The following is a 15984-nucleotide window of genomic DNA, read 5'->3' as shown; positions in this document are numbered from 1 at the left end:
AATAAGTGGAGTAAAAGGTTAATTGTAAAATCCAGGTAGTGTATGGGTGTTCATCCTACAACACTGCAACTCCTCCATATATTTAAATTTATTCAAAGTTTTTGAAAAAAATGCCCACAAACACTTGAAAAATAATAAAATGAAATCCCTGTCCTTGCTCTTGACAGATTGTTTATGTCAATTGTAGGCTCTCTTCAACCAAGGATTCAAGAAACTCCCCCTTTTAGTGTTGGCAAAGGAGAAATTCCAGGTCTGAGAGAAGGAAATAGTGCTCTTACAGACTGACTCCCTTTTCCTGTGGTACTTCTTTACAGGGACATTTTCAACATTTCCATTTTAGAAGCTTGCCTTGAAGGTTCTTACAATTTGTCTCTAAAATTGATTATTTTTTAAAAGATTTTATTTATTTATTCATGAGAGACACACAGAGAGACAGAGAGAGGCAGAGACACAGGCAGAGGGAGAAGCAGGCTCCATGCAGGGAGCCTGACATGGGACTCGATCCCAGGATTCCAGGATCATGCCCTGGGCTAAAGGTGGCACAAAACTGCTGAGCCACCCAGGCTGCCCTCTAAAATTGATTCTTGGCACAAACACTACATAAAGTTTTTTTGGCCTTAGGGAGTAAATATTTAATTTTTCTATAAAATCTGAACATACCTATTTGACCTTTGTTGTTGTTATTGTTTTCTTGAGAAACTTTAAAATTTAAGACCTGCTTATGAAATAATTACCAAGAGACTCTCAGAATCTCAGAATTAGGGGTCAGGGGGTGGGGGAGGTACAAACATGCAAAAGGAATTGGTGTCATCAAGAAAACAAGAAAAATAGATTATTCAGGGCAGCCTGGGTGACTCTGCGGTTTAGCGCCGCCTTCAGCCCAGGGCGTGATCCTGGAGACCCGGGATCAAGTCCTATGTCAGGTTCCCTGCATGGAGCCTGCTTCTCCCTCTACCTCTCTCTCTCTCTCTCTCTGTCTCTCATGAATAAATAAATAAAATTATTAAAAAAAAGAAAAATAGATTATTCAGAAATTCTGGTGGTCATCACATATATCCACCTTGTGATGTCCCCTCTGGTTTCAGCTCCTCATTTTCACTATTAACCTGGAGGGACCATGGACAAACCTTTTATTTCACCAAGAATAACTAAAATTTCCCTATGTGTTGTGTCTAATTTTCCAGAAGTGCTAAATAAGAAGAAAGGAAATGAGCGTAAGGCTTTTCAAGCATCATCCATATTTTAGGATCTAACATTCAGTAAGTAATTCTACCTTAGTACTACACCTGGGTAAGGACTTCATTTTTTTTCCTCCAACCCTGCTTATTGTGACATCCAATTCTACAAAATGAGCAGAGAAATGTTGGTTCCGGATATGCCACAGTTTTAATAAGGCTGGCATTTTTTGTAAGCACTAAGCAGGACCACAGTAGAAAATCCTGCAGCATCTCAGCCTTTATCACTCTTCTTATTCAGAGAAAGGAGAATGCCAGAGGCTTGTTGTTGCTGCTTTTGTTTCTTAATAGATATGAAATTACAGAATCGCTCAGTGGTTCCTCAATTTTGCCCTTGGTCACCTGTACTTAGATGTGGAAATGTGGAAGTCTTATCTGTTAAAATGAAAAATTAAAATTTAGGAAATGAAAGGAGTAACAAAACAGCAAGGATGTGCCAAATGGCAAGTTTGACTTCCTTAAGCAATGTTGAAATAGGAGATACTTATTTTAAGTCACATAAAAGAGACTCTTTGTGGACTCTTAACTTCACACAAGATATGGTATTGAAGCAGTGATTCCATGTCAGGAATGGAATGAGTCATTTACAATGACCATAAAGGACCTCGGAAGCAAATAGCTTGCCAATACCTGAAGCTCCTCACAAACATGTAAATCTCCTCAATTAACCTCCATTTTAAAAACCAAAAAGTAAATAGATAAATAAATAAAAAGAACCAATTGAACAGTACCTCCAGAGCACTAAGGACACCAATACAATATACCATTTTTGTTTTATGAGAACAGAGGATGGGGGAGAAGGAAGGAGAGGAAGAGGGTTTGTTTACACAGGGGTGTGGACCGGGAGGGGCTGAGGGAATGGAGTCAATAATGTGTAGCAATTCACATTAAAAATATCATTTATGTTTCTAATACAGACCCAACTTCATTGCCCAAGTCCACCATAGCCCTATTGAATGTGTAAAGCCTGGTATTTATTTTCACTTTACTTTAGAAGAGATTGGATTGAGTATCCAGGGAATGATATTTCTTACAGATTTTGTATTACATTCTCACTGAGATCATGCCACCTCTCACAGTTTCTCAGTTTTAGTATCTACCAACTGGAAGGAGCCAGATTCTCCGAGGTTTAATGTGTAGTTCCAAGACATTTTGAAAGTTTTAGAACAGGGTGTGGACAGGGACTTGGGAGAGCTGAGTATTAGTCTCATCTATGACACTTCCTATCCCATGTGTCTTGAGTAGAGTTTTTACCTTCCTGGAGCCATAGTTCCAGGATTGCAAAGATACGAAAATCAATAATGAACTGCAAAGTTGTATCCTCTCTCTTCAGGAAGGATGTTATAAAGGGGTGGGCAGGATGATGATGGTGGTGAGGATCACTAACATCCATCAGGTACCTATATACCTATATTAAAGTGCTACGCTAAATCTTTTAAAAATAATATTTTGCTGTATTCCCACAGAACCCCTACAAATGAGATATCTAATGCACATTCTTACATTCAAGAGAGAGGGTATATTTCAGGACTTTCACTGATTCTTACAAATCTTTTTTTTTTTTTTACCTCCTCCTCAGATCTACTGAGATGTCAAAATAAGTCAATGTATATAAAAATTCTTTAGGCATTGTAAAACAAAATGTAAATGTGAATTACTATTTGGATCACCAGTTAGCCCTTCATTCAAAATCTGGGGCAAGCTTTCTTCTTCTTCCCTTGATACAATTCAATCTTAATTTCATATACTCTCTAGTCATTTGAACTATCTCTCACTTCCATCTTTTCACCTCTCTTTTTAATTTCATTATATCCCAACAAAACCTGAGACATTGCTTAGCCTTGCTATTGAAATTTGAGTATCTTTATTCTCAAATTGTAAATAAAGTATAAGTAAATTGTCATGTTATTTCTCATTATAATGGAGTGAGTTTTTCAACAGTCCTAACAGCAGCTATTACTAGGCTATTTCATGTTGTATTCCCATGCAGAATGTTTATTTGAGGGGACTTTTAGGAATGACCATCATGGAAGGAAAAGGTAGGAAATGGGATTGGTCAAAGGGAGAAACTGAACTGCAGTGTCATCTTGATGGAAGTGGCAGCCAACTCTACAGAGAATTCTATAGCGGCTGTGGTATCCAAGCTGAAGTGAGGTCAGTCCTTTCCCCTCCCATATGGATCAGTCATGAGTGTGGACAGTCCCCAGAGGAAGGGGTATAAGACTGGCTCTCTTCAACAGTGGCAAGCCCCAAAGGGAGCTGACTCCTGAAGACTGGCAGCCTGCAGTAACCCAGCAGCTGTGGTAATAAGTTCTAAAGGGGATCTAGGAAGGCCACATACCTCAGGGTGCACCACCATGGTTTAGAACACAGAAATTCACCTTAGAACAAGTCTTTGTTTAGAAAGCATTCCTTGAGTGAGCACCTTTAGTTATGGAAATGTAAATTTAGTAAACCCTGCTCTGGAGGATCTTTCTTGACCTGGAAGCTTTCATTTTTAAATATACTTTAATATGCAAAACTGATCACTGGATAAATTTGCTAAAGACCATTCTGGAGGGAAAAGGTATAGACCTTGAACTCTTCCTTTTTAAGATTTGACTGTAAGGAGACCTCTCCTATCAGCTAACATGTTCATGGAGATCTGCTGGCAGGAAAAGACCAGCAAGAATGCCAAAGGAAAACTTAGTGGACAAAAATAGTAAAGTAGTCTGATAACCCAGGCTTTTCATGGACATCAAAAGGTCATACTCAAGATGAGGTGTACATGCTTTTCTCTTGTTAATCTGCCTCTAGTTAAGAGGGGCCCCAGCCAAGAATTGAGAAAGACAGAAGGAAAATATTTTTCCTCCCTTACAATAGTAATAAATGTGATTAGGTAATAAAAATGGTTGCCACTTAGCAAACTTAAGTGTGCTTAAGCAGTGTAGCTGCACTACAGAAGTACAGGGATCTGGACCAACGAAAAGCAATGCAGTAGTGGGCAAGAATGCTTAGAGTTGGGTGAGACTTATTTTCACTAGTGACATCTTAGGGCCTTGTTCAAGGCAATTCAAATATTCATTTAATAAATATCTATTGAGTGTCTACAATGTAATGAGATCTCATCTAGGCACAGGGATACAGCAGCAAATAAGGCAGACATGATCTCTACCTTTAGAGAGCTTAAATTCTAGTAGCAAAGGCATAAAGTAAACAACTAAAGAAATAAAATCATTTAAGATAAGATATCCACTATGAGAGAAATAAAGCAAAATAGTTGTGCAGAGAGTGGCTGGAGAATACCCATTCTTCATGAAGACTGTCTTCTCCACTAATCCTCACTTAAGCTCCTCTGAGCCCTCTGCTCAACCACCTCTCAGCCTTGTCTCCCGTTCTTGTGGGACCTGCATCTCCTAGTCTTAGCAAGAATTCTGCTAAATCCCTTTAGGGAGAATCCCCATGCTTAATATTAAATTACTTTCAGTATCTGATCAAATTCTCACCACCCACCCCTGCTCCCTTGATGTCTGATCACCCAGGCCTGCCTTCAGCAAGAATCTTGTTGTTGGTTTAGCAAGAATGAGCACCCCCGCAACTTGATGTTTTATTTTGACAGTTCTCCATCCATTGACCCCCTCACTCTGCTCATTGGCTATAAATCCCAGCCCTCTTTTCTGTATTCAGAGGTTAGCCCATCTCTCTACCCTATTGTGATAGTTTTCATTCCTATTGCAGTAGTCTTGAATAAAAGCTTCTTTACCATTTTAACAAGTGTCAAAATATTTTTTTTTCTTTAACATTCCCCAAATATCCTCTGAAAAATATATTGGTAAGACAAAGTTGAGTTTACTGTTTATCACATCCAAAAACCAACCCTACCTCAACAGAGTTTGATAGCATCTTGAGGGAGGAAGGATATATTCTGATCTAATTTTGAGGTCTGGTTTAAGTTCAGTTCCTTCAACAGAGGAGGGGAGTATTAATTAGTATTAGATGAGGATCATAATATAATAGTTTAGGATTTGTGGACATAGACGGGAAGATTTTGAGGCAAGTAGTTGAAGAGTCTTGGGATATAAACTACTTTTCAATTCTTTTTATTAACAAGATGATAGGTCTTTCTGGAACTTCTTGTAACAAATAATAAAGTTATTTGCAGCTTCATTTCCCCAGGCAAAAGTCTACTGGAATACTAAAGTTAGGCTAATGGTGACAACAAAATAGTAAGATCATATTAATATAGACAAGGGTTAACATTTTTTTCTGTAAAGATTAAGATAGCAAATATATTTTAAATGGAAAAATAAAATATTCTTTGCTCAAGAGTCCTATGAAAAGAGGCCACAGGCTGGATTTGGCCAACAGCCCAGAGTTTGCCAACCTATGAAGGAGATGGTAAATTCTGTGGCGGTTGATAGTGTCACTCCTCAAGAAAGCTTCTTTAATTAGCATGGTCAAGAGGGTCTCAATCTCAGTGCTCCCACTCTCTGGCTAACTGACAGAGTCAGGATTACCTTACTGCACTCCGAGGAAATCCAGTGAGGTTCTTGTATTATTTGGCAATAGTAGGAGTCATTAAGGAGAAGGTACTGAACATTCTTTTAGTAATAACAAGAGATAGTGTTTAAGTGATTAATTGGAAAAAAATAAAAGTGAATGTACTTGTACCCAAAATTGTAAAGCAAATCATAGATACTATACTCAAAAAAAAAAAAAAATTATGAGCTAGATGGCTCATAGAGTCTCTATCTCTAAGAGAAAGACATACTTCTCAGTTAAAAGGTCCAGCTACATCTTCTCTGCTTCCTTTCTCACTCCAAACTTAGACTAATATAACTAAGAGAAATAATATGGAACCGCTGAATATTTTATAGGCCTGTGAAGGTCAGTCATTATAGATGTTCCTGAATGGGCCATATTCACAGGCATTTGCAGCTAATTATAAAAGAGCCTTAGAGGTGTTTGTGGAGGTAGGGAAATGGAGGGAGCCTTTCATTGAAATAGAGCTAAAACCTTGCAAATATATATAAATATTTCAGAAGCCGGGATTAGTAGAAAAATCTGCTATAGTTTAGATCCAATCTCACAGAACATCTAGCATAATCATTTGGAGAGAATAGGTGCTCAATGACCATTTGTTGACTGAAGACATAAAAGCAAGATTAAGCAATGAAAATCATGGGGTTCTACACTAAGAATTATTTTTTCCTGATTTCCCATCTAGACAGCATATGTTCTTGACAGACTCTGTTTTCAGTTTTCCTTATACCCTTTCCCATTTGGTTGTTTCATTGCTTACTACACAGCTCCTCCCTAGATGGAAAAAGAAAACTTGCATCTCTCTCTATTCCAGGAGCCGTTATGATAGGTTTAGATATAAAAGACACTGATGTAACAAGATAAAATGGGGGTTTGATGATTTCACTGATCTTTATTTTTTAGCTGTCCTGCTTTAGCAGTATAATTTCAAGGTGGTCCAAGCAATATAATTCCAAGAGAGTAAATTGCTTTATATTATGCTATCTATTTCAAGCTGAGTTAAACTTCATTCCATGGTTAGCTAGTTGCTATATGGAAGTAAATATTTTATAGTTAGTTTAATTGTCTTGCCATGTCTTCATGCAAAAGAAGAGATCATTTATCAAGCAATGGAATAATACCATTGAAAAAAGATACAGGAAAGTTTTATCTTATCTTTAGGAAAAGTGGTACTTTATGTTAATGTTTCACAACTCCTTTAGACCATTTTTTCTCTGCCTGAGATCAGACCAGAAGTGTTGGAATCCTTTATCTGTGCCTTTTCTTTCCCTCCAGTAGTGCCTCCAGTCCGGTGACAACATTCCCATGGTCCATGAATGAGCTGCCCTAGCAGTACTTTTTGCCATATTAATGGAGAAAAAGACATTCTGTGTTGGAAACTGGCTTTATGATGTGCCCCTTTAAGTCCAGAGAATGTCGGTCAATCTATTGCTCTTGAAATTGATAAACTAGAATAAAGCTCATCTTTCTAGAGTTTGCCTAGAAATTCCACTGTTCCTTCATGATTGCTGGGAATAATTTGCCATTGTAGGAAAGGAAAAAGTCTTTCTTAACCCTCTCAGGGTTCCTGCCTGGACCTGAAAATTGAACTGACAAAGACAGATGAACAGGAGAAAAGCATACAAATTTATTTAGCATAAATTTTACATGACAAAGAAACCTTTGTAAGAAAATGAAGACCTGAAGAAATGGTCAAGCCTGATGATTTTTATGCAAGGTTTGATGAAGAGGGGACAATCCTAGAGAAATAGGATAGGTCAAAGAGTATAAACTACATACCCTAACCTAGGGGAAACCACGAAGACTGTTTTTTTGTTGTTGTTGTTTTGTTTTGTTTTGTTTTGTTTTTTTCAGATTTTTCTCCATGTCTCTTTGTCTTCAAAGGTAAGGGTACTTCTCTCCTCTGAACATAGGAAAAATACCTCTCACTTAAGTGTTTATGACTGTTTCAAAGGAAAAGGGTGAGGGGAATGTTGAAGTGACCTTCCTGCTCCTGTTATTTTCTCAAACTCCTTCAGCTTAAAATATACAATATGCTAAGGTCCCATATATTGAGGTAGTGTGCCCTGAACTACACCTTTGTGTTAATATTTGTCCCTAGAATCATCCCCTTTGAATAGATCTTTGAATAGCTATGAATAGAATTGACCTTAGAAATTGAGAGAATGAATTGTGGGACCCAAGGAATTTAACAAAAATCCCCTACCCCTGAACAATCAGAGCAGGACTAACTCCATTTTGTGCTACACCCGCCATCTCATGTATAACCCCCACATGACCTGCTTATTGCTTAAGGCGCTCCCCCACCCTAGTAAGCCGCTGAGCACACCCTTACCGGAAACTGGCTCATACAGGAATGTGGAGCTCCTAGTCACCAGAGAATGTAAACCCCGCCTTTTGCCCACCAAACCTGCACGCCAATTCTGACCAGAGTGATAGGCTAGTTCAAACGGTCACTATAGGGTGAATCGTGATTCAATTGGCCACCTGCGTGTGGACTGACATGACTATGCAACTTTCTGTATGTGTTACAATGCCATTGACCACTGGCCCCTATAAAGCTGCTACGCCTCTTAACCTCAGGGGTCCAAGTCCCTGCTCTGCTGTGTCGGGTATACTTGGACCCAAGCTCGAGCTTGCAAATAAACCCTCGTGTACTTGCATTGGTGTCGGCTCCTGGATGGTTTCTCGGATTCGCAATCTTGGGCACAACAGAAGTTGTATATAAAATAGATTCACAGCATATACTTGTACACAAATGTTTTTAGGCGAATTTCCCAATTGGCGATGTGGAACTCTGAGCTCAGACAAGAGGTTTGAGGATGTAAAAGCTAGTGTTTTGGACTTTCTTGTTATTCTTTTGAGAGTTAAGATACATGGATAGGGTTGAACAGCATGCTGAGACATCTTCCTTTAGATTAGATAATCTCAAAAGAGGTAATATCACCCCCAAAGGAACAAAGATGAATTCTCGTAGGAGGAGAAAAAGTTATACATATATAGATAACTTTTTAAAGTATATAATGCATACTACTATTGCTTCCTCATATACTTAGTATATAATATGGATAAATATTCTTTATGTATCTACAGTACTAAAATTTCATGGAGCATGCAATTAGGAAAAAAAAAATGATCTAAGAACACTCCCTAGGGGGGAATTAAAAAAATGGGTTCAGAAATGCTGCTTTAGATAAAAGGCTGAAGAAAACTGAAAAAGAGAAAGGGTAATTAAAAATAAAAGAACCAAATTAAAATTGAGAGGAGGTGAATATGGTGTCAGAGAAGAAAAGACATTGTTTTTTTAGAGAGTGAAAATACAGAACTCATTTTCAATTAAAAGACTTAAATAGGGCAGACTAGCAAATTAAACCAGTAGCTCCAAAACGTACAGTCAGAAGTGGTACCTCTAACAGAAAGGGAGTGAAAGCCAAGAGGGCTCATTTAGTGAATTAAGTTTATGCCAGATTAATGTAGTAACATGAAATTACACTTTAAATTTATGTCAATTCTATGTGATCTGTTCCCTAAAATTCCTTCCCACTCCTGGTGCATTTTAATTGACCAAGAATGCCACCCTTGAGGGGACAGGACAGAAAAGGATCTATAGTCAGAGCCAGGTTCATGGGTGTGAGAATTGTCAGTTACACAAAGCCCTTGCTTAGAAGGACCTATGCTTGGTTTCTGTCTCTGTTGTCACTATTTTTAAGATTCTTAATCAGTTTGGATAAGAGGATGTATATTTTCACTTTGCACAAGGTCCCACAAATTAGGTAGCTGGTCTTGAGTACAGTAGTAAAATAAGGGCAATCCCAGATCAGATAGGTCTAGTACTTGGAGGACACATTTCCCCTTCTCAATTTAATTTCTCAAGATATAAGAAGAAAGCTTCCCAGGAGAAGCAAATACTTCCTGTTTGGGTGCCTTAAGGGCAATGTTCTGTGGACCATTTGCAGAAACAAGATGCTGTGCCACCTTTAAATGCCAAAACATTCTACTTGTAGAAAAGCAAGGCTACCTCAACCTGAGCCTAACTTTACCACTGGGATGTTTACCCTTTGGGGCCACCAGTTTCCACCACCACGAAGAGTTGCTGAAAAGATGTTGAAAGAAATAATCCGCTAGATAAAATTCAACAGATGTGCACCTGGCATTATTCTTTTTATCTTAAATGACACCCTCTATCATTGCTGTCTAAAATAAATAAACTTCATGAAAGTAAGACTATTCCATGCACTTCATTCCTACCAAACTCTAAAATTCTATCATGTCATCATAGAGAGGGAGAACTTATGGACAACTATGAGAGATTTGTTTTAGCAAATGTGAGATGTACTAATGAAAATTTGTGAATGGGCTAAAAAGAAGTTTCTGCCTCTGATGTTTAAAAACCTGTCTGCAAAATCAAGCTGGAGCAGCTGTTTGCACTGCAAGATGATTGTATTTTGGAAGCCGATGAACTCCAGTTGCTGGAAGTCTAAGTGTGGCAAGGGAAAAGATGAATGCTCAAGAAAAATGTCCTGAGGCCTCTCAAAGTAGAAATAAGATCCCTTTTCATGGTATCAGCCCTATTCAAAGATGTCAACAGGGAGTCAGGAAAGAGGCACTCAGCCAGTGGAGCTGCCTTTCTCCCTCAGGGAGGCTGCAGCTCTTTGCAGGTGATGAGAAGAAGGTGTGATTCTCACATTTAATGAAATCCCTGAAATGAGGCTTTCAGTTAACATCTGGTCATGAAAGAGAGATCTTGGCAGGCTATTTTCCTGCTGCTGACTGGCTGGTCGGGTCAAAGGGACTTCCTGTCCTCCTCCCCAGTCAAGGGAGCATTAGCGATGGTTTGGTTCCATTCACCCCAGCAGGGGAACCAGGCAGAGGGAGCCCACTCAAAGTTGCCAGAGACTCCTGACAGCTGGCTCCTGCCATTCTCAGCCTGCGCCCTCTAATCAGGTAGCTGTTCAATTATGTCCAATGAAGCCTAGCTGAGCAATTAAAAAGGCAAACACTTCCTGTGAACGGCATGGCTGGAGAAATTGATAAATTTGCCTTTGCTTATACCTCAAGGCACAGTGTAAGCTGTTTAAATGTTACCTGGAAGCCATAGCTTAGTTGAGCTTTAAAGAGGGCTTACTTACCTTTCTGGAAGGGAAGGAGCTGAAATCTACAAAGGCCTTGAGAAATTGCATAACAATTGACAATCATTGCAGCGCTCTCTCCCTCTCGCTTCCTCTCCCAATTAAACTGTGTCTTTTTGGTGATCATGGCAGATATTGTTGCAATTGGTCTGATTGGCTGGTCTTCTTTAATATATTTTGCACCACCATGGCTTTCTTTTCCCTCCAGTAATTGGGGTCCCTTAGATTCCAGAACAGGTAAGATGAAGTTATTTCCTTGGTCATTTCTTCTCTCTTTTATTCTGCAATCCTTTTGCTCTCCTCTCTGATTTCTGCCCACTTCTTTTTTTTAAAAAGATTTTATTTATTTATTCATGATAGACACACAAAGAGAGAGAGAGGCAGAAGGAGAAGCAGGCTCCATGCCAGGAGCCGGATGCAGGACTCAATCTGGGGACTCCAGGATAGTGCCCTGGGCCAAAGGCAGGCCCCAAACCGCTGAGCCACTCAGGGAGCCCCATGATTTCTGCCCACTTCTAATGACCCCCAGGCTTTTCAAAACAAGAAGCTCAAAAAGAAATAGTGCAAGCAGGATACAGGGAGACAACGGAGCTTCTAGGTTGCCTCCTCTGGCTCTGGAATGGCAGTGCATCCAAGTAGCAATAGATCCTTGAGATCCTATGAGTGGAACTGATTGTAGATACGTACAGAAAGGAATGTCATTATAATTGTATCAAATCTTTAAAATAATAGTTAATTGTGACTTAAGAGATACCACATGTACAACCATATTTTTAGGAGAGGACCACACATGCATGTAAAGCAATTACTTCTTGGAAAATTGAAAAAATTGGAAAAATACCAGTGTCCAATGTAGAGGTTTAAAAAAAGGGTACAACCTAAGTATTAAGTAATAGTATCGGCTAAATAAATCACATTATGTCCATGCCATTGATTACTAATGAAGTCATTAGAGAGGATTATGAGGATGTATAGTTATTAATGTTAGTTACAATATGCTAAATTTTACACACACACACACACACACACACATATACACAGGTATGCTACCTCTGAATGGTTGTATAATGGATGGGAGAAGAGGGATGGCCTTCTTTGGAGTCACACATTCAGCTCTGTTACAATTTCCTCATGACTTCATGAAGCCTTTTGCATTAGTAATATCCTTCAGGAACACCTACATACAAGATCCTAGCTCTTACTTGCTGACACAGGTAATCATGGACTGACTAGAAAAAAATGTGGAGTAATCACCTTACCTCTGGGCGTCATGTACTCATTTGTACAATGAAGGGGTTTGACCAGGTGATCTTTCAAAGTCTTTCTTCCTCTTATCTATGATTCCCTATGTCATAATTATTAATGGGTGACCCTGATGGAGTTTTGTTTGTCTCTTGGTCACTGTGACAGGCATATGATGAATATATTCTTGGTGAAAGGCTCTGTCAGCCACCCTCAAATCACAGGGTACAGGTAGGTGTCCTCCTACCTAGTCAGCCTCCACACAGAACTAGCCCTGGCAGTGTAAGGAGAGAGCATCCCCAACAAATAAGCATCCTGAAATCCAGAGACCATTTCCCAGCAGCCTATGGAACATTTCTCTGATTTTAGATAATTATGAACTATGTTAAAAGCTGTCACCAACTATCTTTCATTGGTGGCAGACCAAAAATTTGTCTCTCTTCAAGTTGAAGGAGAGATATGAAGCCCAATGAAAGGTTTACCTTTGTGTATAGGGTATATGGTGGACGTGTACATATGTGTGCATATGTATGTGAGAGCAAGTGGTATTATCTTATTTTTTATCCAGATACACTTTTCTTCTTCATTCCTTCAGAAAGATAGTCAATCCCTGGTACTTGGTGCTTAAATTATTCCCTTCATCCCAATAAATATGAAGCTTAACTAAGTTTCTAATTTTGAATACAGCTTTAGACACAGTAGCAAACTGTCCTTTTAGGTTGTGATGCAATTAGAGAAAGAGATATGGTCATATTTAACAAAAAAAAAATATTATGTGTCTTTGGACTGTGCCCATGTTAATCTTAAAATCTTTTAGCTATGCCATTTATTTCCTTTGTATGGATATGGATGGATTTCTATTGAAAAGGGCATCTCATGGCTGGTCTTTAACATGTATTTTTGCTCCATTCCCTGCCCTGGCACCACTTCTCTTTCTCTAGCCCATGGTTATTATCCTTTTTTCCACAGTGGAAGAGCATCGTTTTTGAATGGAGATAGGGTAGGGTGGGGACTGACGGCTGGTTTTACTCAGATCATGTAGTTTGTAGGAATGCCTGGAATTGTCTCATTGGATCCTATGCCATGCACTGTAATTGCTTAGAAATGTGCTGGGCCTATCTCACATTAACTCCCAGGTTCACAAGCAAAATAAAGGCCCCAAATGGCTAAGTTTCCTGAAATAAATTCCTATGATAATTATTGTGTGGTTGTATTATTACATGCAGGCCATATGAGGCCTGCAGCTAGAATGGTGACAATGCATCTCAGAACAACTGGGCACAATCAGTGGCATATACTTAGTCTTTCTCCACACTTACCCCCAGGAAGGGGCTGTTGGATGGTACCATTAGCAATAAGAATCAGTCCCACATGAGGATCTGAAGGCAAGAGAAGCAAATGGCTTCAAAAGAGAAAGTGTATTGTTCTGACAGGAATCTCAGCTTCTCCTTTCTGTTACATGAACATTATCATTTCAGAAATTCTGTTTTATTGATGTCATAGCCCTCCTATCTGGCGTATACCAAAGTCTGTAGAGTAGCTGGAGCTTTAGTTATTCCTCCACGGAGAGGCACTGACTCCCCTCTTGGTCCAGAGTGGGGATAGTGGAGGACACGGTCTCTTCTGCTGCATGTGCTCAGTCTGCAATCCTTCCTTGTGGTGCCTTTGATTCAATCTGCTTCGAGTCCAGAAGATACTTTTCTACTTCAAGTCTCTTTGTGGTTTGCTTGCTCAGTCCTCAGTCGGCAGAGACCAGGGAGACTTACATACATGCCTCTTTTTTTTTTTTTTTTTTTTATTTATGATAGTCATACAGAGAGAGAGAGAGAGAGAGGCAGAGACATAGGCAGAGGGGGAAGCAGGCTCCATGCACCAGGAGCCTGACGTGGGATTCGATCCTGGGTCTCCAGGATCGCGCCCTGGGCCAAAGGCAGGCGCCAAACCGCTGCGCCACCCAGGGATCCCATGCCTCTTTTTTTTTATCATTTCAAAATCACCTATTTCCCCTTTCTAACATTAGAGACTGTTTATTCTCATTATAAAAAGGATAATTGTTATATATTTTATATGTAAATATTATACACATGCATATATACATATATATATATATATATATATATATATATATGGACTGTATGTATATGTATACATACATATGTATAATCCAAAGTGTGTTCCCCAGAACATAATGCCCATGACATCCGCTGGAAAACTGCACACTGGATCCCTTCCCTCAAGGTTAGAGATTCATGTTCATATTTGCACATTAAGAGAATTGGTAAGTACTATAGTCAAACCTGTCTTTCTTTCTTTCTCTCTAATATATATATGTGTATGTATATATATATATATACATATATATATACATATTACAAATATATATTGCATACATATATATATGCCTCAAGAGTTCCCTGGTTTATTTGTTTGACATTACACAGAACTAAGATTATGTAGGACATGTCTTAATTCAAAGACACTACTGTAGAAAACCAAATAAAACACTGTGGAGCCGATACACCAGGGCTTGGGTTCTAAAGACCATGCCTAAACTAAAAATCTCATATGAAAAAAAATATTTTATTTTTAAAGATTTTATTTATTTATTCATGAGAGGCACAGAGAGAGAGGCAGAGACATAGGCAGAGGGAGAAGCAGGCTCCCTACAGGGAGCCTGATGCGGAACTCATTTCCAGGACCCTGGGATCACCATCTGAGCTGAAGGCAGACATTCAATCACTGAGCCACCCAGGCATCCCCCCAAAAATGTTTTAAATAATAGAACCACACTCATTGTGAACCACTCACATTAGGGGTAGCAGAAGGAGCTGATAAGGACTGGTAGAGACGTGCCTGTGTATAATTGCTCATCTGTGACCACACATCACAGAGAGGAATAGTGGGGCAAGTCACTAGTGATCTTAGGTAACTTCCTCTTTTTTATCAAGTGCATATAATTGACTTTTAGTACATTGACAATGCATATGATGTAAACTCAGTCTGGTCCTTTGGTCAACATATGTAGAAATATGGCTAATCTCAGAAATTACTTGTACAACCTTCTAAAATATAATTTGAAAACCAATCCTTGACAGAATTGTAGAAATGAAAAATATTGTCCCTTTTAGATTTTATATTCTTTTTGTCAAAATTTTGTTGCCTTCCCTAAGTTCTCAGGTTTCTCATGCTCTACTGAAAAGAGCAGAGGACTTGGAATCTGAAGACCTAAGTGAGTCTGCCCAAATTTGAACAAGCCACATATATTCTTCCCAAATTTCAGCTTCTTCACAAGTAAAAGGAGATTATAGAAAGAAGTGAGATTAAGGAAATTCATTGCAAATGTCCAAAATCCATGGTAATGGCCTGTGTGTTTATTTTTTCCTTACCTACCTAGGGACCCCCACCACCACCACCACTGTGTTTCCAGAGCTAGATATACCTACATAGTTCCCATAGTTCCCATGTACAAAATGCTCTTTTCCCCATCTTCCATAATCTCAAATACCCTCTGTTCCTTACTCACAGGGAACTATGCCAATGGAAGTAAGTTGATGAAACCACATACAACCAGCTATAAGTTATAATGAATAGTTAAATGACATAAAGGGTAGGAAACTCTCTGAAAAGACTTGTCTTGAAGAAAATCTATAGGACATGATGGTAAAATTCTTGGCAGCTGAGAGGCATGTGGGAGGGCTCATTCCTGGTACCTCTGAAATCACACCACTTAGAAGACCTCTACTCCACACAGCACCCCTCAGGTGTTCCACCCAGAATACATGCTGCCCTTCAGTTTATGAAACAGTGTGGAGATGCTTTAACTCTGATTTGGCCCAAGGATTCTCAGTTGTAAAACT

This window comes from Canis lupus, chromosome 16, assembly GCF_011100685.1.
Source record: "Canis lupus familiaris isolate Mischka breed German Shepherd chromosome 16, alternate assembly UU_Cfam_GSD_1.0, whole genome shotgun sequence".
Classification (NCBI taxonomy): Eukaryota; Metazoa; Chordata; class Mammalia; order Carnivora; family Canidae; genus Canis; species Canis lupus.
This window is presented reverse-complemented; position numbering follows the sequence as displayed.